Source organism: Microcebus murinus, chromosome 1, assembly GCF_040939455.1.
Source record: "Microcebus murinus isolate Inina chromosome 1, M.murinus_Inina_mat1.0, whole genome shotgun sequence".
Classification (NCBI taxonomy): domain Eukaryota; kingdom Metazoa; phylum Chordata; class Mammalia; order Primates; family Cheirogaleidae; genus Microcebus; species Microcebus murinus.
Genome location: NC_134104.1, coordinates 75,788,711 through 75,794,710, shown reverse-complemented (window position 1 = coordinate 75,794,710; position 6,000 = coordinate 75,788,711).

Here is a 6,000-nt window from a genome sequence, read left to right as displayed (position 1 = left end):
CTACAAACTACAGCCCCCAACCTGGCTCACACACTGAAATCACCACCTGTCTGCCAACACCTGCTTCTTGCCCTGTGTTTGCTCCTTGCTAAATGGCGCCCAGTGACCTAGCCAAATTCCTGGGTATCTTCCTTGACTGCTCCTTCCTCCTCAAGCATCCTGCATCCAACCCATTGCCAAGCCCTGTTAATGTTTCACCTAGACATCTCTCGATCCCTCCTCTTCTCTCCTTCTTCACGGCCACTGCCCGTGGCCAGGCCGCCTTCATCTCTTGCTGGGCCTGTGTCTGGACCTGCCTCACCCAGCAGCCAGCGTTGCTGGTTATGATCAGTTTTTGCTCAAAACACTTTTTGGTTTTCAGATAGAACCTAATCCCTCAACTTAGCTTCCCAGATGTTCAGGAACTGGCTCAGGCCTGCCACCCTTTCTGACTAATCCCCACCTCTACCTGCTACTCCAGCCCAACCAAACTTCCTTCAGTCTTCTACTTGGCTTCCTGCTCTTTCGCCTGGGACCTTTATCCATGCTGGTTTCTTTACCTGGAACACTCTTCTGACTCTGTGTCTAGATTTCCTCTACTTGCACTTCAGATCTCAATTTAAATGGCACTGCTCCAGGAAGCCTTCCCTGACCACAACTATCTCTCATATCTCCCACCTGGGTTAGGTGCCTGTCTATGCTATGTGCTCTCGGGGCACTGTGTGCTACCCCTCTCAGAGCACCTGCTCAACTTATTGTTATTGCTTATTTAGTATCCCGTCCTCTCTGCTAAAGAGTCAATAACAGCTGTCTGAGCATCTGTCTTGTTTTCTCTAATATTAACATGATTCTAGTTCCTCAACTGATAAACGTCCTTGTTCCTCCTTCTTTGATGAAAAGATAGCTTTTAGCAAAAAGCAAAAATGAGCATATAGTTTTAAAATGGAATTCTTCCTCTGGGTTTTTAGGTGTATTTCAAAATAGCCCATAAATCTCAACTAACAAATCCAACTAAAGTTTCAATGTCATTTCCAGGTCTCAGGCCCTGCTCTGTCAAACTCAGGTGCAAATTCCAAAGATGAGGCTCCTTCAGGTACAAAATTAACCTGATAAAGGGAGCTCCTTGCCTGTCTCTTGAAGCCCCTGAGACCATTCCCACCTGAAACTTTTCTCCTTTGTCTTCCTCACTGGCCCTGATGTTTGGAGGTCTTCTATAGCAGCATGTGGTAGAGAATGGGAGGTAGAGCAAGGGAGCCTCCTAGCACTGACTGCTGATCACGTGCCAGGCACTCTGGGGATGTCTGACATAATCTCTTCCAACAATTCTGCAAGGGAGGCACCATCTTCCTCCATTTGCCAATATGAAAACTGTGGCACAGTCAGGTAAAGGGACTGGCTATGGTCACATTGCTATAAATGGCAGAGCTGGCTCATGCACTCAGATCCTCCAGTTTATATTGGTCAACACTTTGATTCTAGGCTTGCACCTTTCAAGGAGTAGAAATCCCAAATGAGAAGTCTGGCATAGACCTGGAAGCTTCTCCTAGCCTGGGAACATTAGCAGTATTCTTCATAGCAGATATATGGGAAGAAAACAAAAAGGCAACAGGACCAAAAAACTAGTTCCATTGGAAGACACACAGAAGTGGAGACAAACAGTTGGAAAACCAGGAGGTTGTCTCACCTTTTTCTAATGTTACCAGCTTAGTCATGTCTCCCAAGCAAGCATCCTATGCTCCAAGGCAGAGCCTTAATCAACTATGAGTATCTTTCCATACTCCCCCATTCATTTAGCTTCTTGGGGGTCATATACCTTACTGCAAAGGGAACTGATTTGAAGAAAAAAAAAAGCTTCCTGATTGAGAACCCAGTCATTTCTCTCTGGGCTAACATAACAACCTTAAAATTCTATTTTGATGATAGATTTGCCAGTAGTTGCATGGCATCTTCTTTGTTTCTCTTCTGCTCATCTCACATGCTTTCTATGGTTTTCTTTCCTTGGGAGGTGGAGATAGAACATGTTTGCAAAAACAAAAAGGTGAGATGATTCCAACAAAAGACTCCTTATCCACTAAATTTCTACTTATATATGAGTGAGAGGAATTGAATTTGCTCATCATTAAAATCCCTTCGCTTTGTAACAATTTGGATGGAACTGAAGATCATTCTTCTAAGTCAGCAGTCCCCAACCTTTTTGGCATCAGGGACCATTTTCATGGAAGACAATTTTTCCATTGGCCAGGGAGGGGAGAATGGTTTGGGGATAATGCAAGTACATTACATTTATTGTGCACTTTATTTCTATTATTATTACATTGTAATATATAATGAAATAATTATACAACTCACCATAGGTTGGGGACCCCTATTCTAAGTGAGGTATTGCAAGAATGGAATAATAACACCACATGTACTCACTATTAAATTGGAACTAATCAATCAACATTCATGTGCACATATAGTAGTAAAATTCAATGGAAATCAAGCAGGTGGCGGGGGGAGAGGGGATGGGTAAATTCACACCAACGAGCACAGCGCACACTATCTGGACTTATAACTTTGACTCAAACTGTACAAAAGCAATTCGCGTTAACAAAACATTTGTACCCCCATAATATTCTGAAATTTAAAAAATCCCTCCACACACTGGAATTTAAAAATCTACCGCACATACAGAGCTGAGATAGAAAATCTGGTGAAAGGACAATGCTCCTAACCGATTGATCTTCTAAACTCAATCCACTTTCCTGATAACCATGTGGTTTAACTGTAAACGATACTCTTCTCCTATCCTGGTTGACTCACATGGCTTCTAGAGTGGCCAAAGAAGTGCAAAGAGAAGTGAAAGTGGTAGATTAATAACCAGTTGATGTTTACTGAGCATTGAGTATCAGACAAAATGGCAAAAATACTATTACACATGTGATTAAATTTAGTTTTAAAAGCCCTTGCAAGGTTAGTATTTTTAACCAGAGATACTCACTGGCTTTTCGGAAGACCTGTAACTCTTTTTCTTCTTTTACTCTTTTTATTCCCACCTTCTTCTAGGTTTCTGTGTCCACTCTAGAAGAAAGTCTTAGTCTAGAAAACAATCAGAGCTACAGGTTCTGAGAAAACACCTGGAGAAATTCTAGGCTCCAGCAACTCAAGGCTTGTAGGGATGAAGTAAAGAAAAAGCTGAGCAGAAAGCAGAGGGCCTGGGCCTTGATCTCTTTGAGAAAGGATTTGGAGAACAGTGCAACTTTGCACATAGTGTCTTTTCCAACCATTTTTGAACATCTCTTTTAACCTCTCCAAGGTTATTTAGACAGTATAAGACTCCTAAAGAAGAGGTAGATGATGAAGAGTGAGTCTTCGACTGTTGACCTAATCATTCTTTACAATTTACCTGGCTTGTTAAAGGCAGAGACAATGACTAACGGGGCTAAAGAAGAGATGTAGCCAGGTTGCGGCTGCTCTTCATGTTCATCATGGGTTGACAAACAGGGACTGTATCTAATCCTTACTACATGAGCTAGTGAACTTTGAACAGAGGGGGAAAAGGAAAAACAGAAAACTCTGTCTCACATTCCTTCCATATCCAATTGATATCCCAACATCTCAAAGTTCAGTGTAAAACAAATACCAAAATGAATTCTATAGCTAGCTGTAGAATAGTAGAATAATGATGACAAGCTTATTTCCATTTTATGGCTGAGGAATTTTAAGTATTATGCAAGTCAATAGGTTGCCCATTCTTTCTTTCAATAAATATTAATTAAGCTCCTTCTATATACCCAGAACTGGATACCATGGTAAACAAAGCAGATATAGACATAAAGCTTATTGACCAGCACACAGAAATACATTCAAAATCACAAATTGTAGTAGCTGATGAGGGAAGATGTATAGGGTAGCATAACAAAAGGAATGCATAACTTGTATAGGGAAATGTGAGGAAACATAACAGAAGGAATGCATAACTTACGTTGGTTGATCAGTGAAGACCTGGGGATGAAATGAGCCTTATGTGTGAGCCAGGAAGGGAGCAGAGAGGCCAGTAGGCAGCAGGGGCGGCCCGTGTGGAGGCCCCGAGGCCAGAAAGCGGGTGGCCAGTGTAGTAAGGCAGCAGGACAAAAGAATTAATGGGGATGGCGGTGGGCAGTCTATGTAGGGCCTTCTACACTGTGGGAAGAACTTTGAATTTGAACAATAGGAAGCCATCAGTGTGTTTTAAATAAGAAAGAGATGTACTCTGATTACCATTTTAAAAAAAATTTACCCCACTAATTGTGGAAAATGGATTGGATGAGAATGGGAAACTATTACTGAAGTCCCAGTTAAAGATGATGAAGAGAGCCCAGGAAAGCTTGAATCCTAGTTACCTTGACCCACCCCAAAGGCCTGGTTTTTGTTTATTTGTTGGTTTGTTTGTTTTTTAAGACAGAGTCTCACTCTGTTGCCTCGGCTACAGTGCAATGGCGTCAGCCTAGCTCACAGCAACCTCAAACTCTGGGCTCAAGCAATCATCCTGCCTCAGCCTCCCAAGTAGCTGGGACTACATGTATGTGCCACCATGCCCAGCTAATTTTTTTCTATATGTTTTTAGTTGGTCAATTAATTTGTTTCTATTTTTAGTAGAGACAGGGCCTCGCTCTTGCTCAGGCTGGTTTCAAACTCCTGACCTTGAGCGATCCTCCTACTTCGTCCTCCCAGAGTGCTAGGATTACAGGCGTGAGCCACCGTGCCTGGCCCCAAAAGCCTGTTCTTTAAAAATCATTACTTATGATTTATAATCTAAAAAAGTTTGTCATTTTATGAAACAGAGTCAACTAAGATGACGCAAAGTCTTTGGGGGTTGCCTTGGGGCAATGCAATTTCTAGAAGACATTCCTGGCCATCTTTTTCTACTTTCAAGGTTTTCCAAGAATGGTGGTTGGGAGGGGTAGTCAGAATTGGGGAATAAATATATAGGTCATTTGCATCTAATTCTCCTACCCAGCCTCAACCTCATTACACAGCAGCAGCAACAAATGTCAGTGGCAGGAAGTACACAACAAGAAGAATTAACCACAGTTTTTTTTAAATCCAAACTCACACACATAGTCACATAGACATACAGTTGGTTTTAAGTGGGGTGAGGGGAGGTAGCCAGCCTTCTCACCTTTTTAACCAATGGGATCTCATGTCAGTCATCAAAACAACAAGCTTTAAGTCAGTTGACCTTTCATGATAGAGGGTTTTGTGGGGAGGAAAGAGAGGAAGAAGAGAAAAAAACTTGGGCTTTGTATCATTTGTCATTCTATAGTTGAACACTGAATCAGTCTTATGTTGCAGACACATTAATTTGATTAAGATACAATCCATGGGTCATTCAGGCATATAAAGTACTCTTGCTTAATTGCGAAATTAACAATGGAACAGGATAAATCATTACTAAACTGGAGCTTATTCTGAGACTCATGGATTTTTTTCCCCCACTCAATTCATTTTCTCATCTAAAATTGGTTTTGACACTTAGTTAAAGGAAAAACGTTGGCTTAGGAAACAGTACGTGGCACACCAGCATTCAGCTCTCAAGGCATTGAAGAGCTCATGCTCACTCAGAACAGGAAATGCTGGTGGACCCATCTTACAAAAAGGACCCAAGAGTTCCTTCACCTCCAAAGTGTTCATAACCGTCCCATGACTCACAGCACTGCAGGAAGCTACCCACTGCTTCAAAAAATCCACTCCGAAATTCGAAGGCTGAGATTCTATAATAGTTTCCATTTCTATTACAGAACTGCTTGCCTACTACCTTATTTTTTTTTAGGATCAGCCTAATTCTTAGGCCCTGGCCAACTTTTAGTCAGAAAGTATTTATTATATTCTAGGCACTGTGTTAAATGATGAAAATATGAAAACAAAGATTTGATTCTGGATCTCAATAAGCTTCCCCTCTAGCTGGTCACTGGGTTGTCTCCCTTCTTTGACTCCGTGGGAAGCACCTGGCCACAGCTCAGGGCCTGGTGATGTGCAGTAGCTGTGACAAGGGGAGCG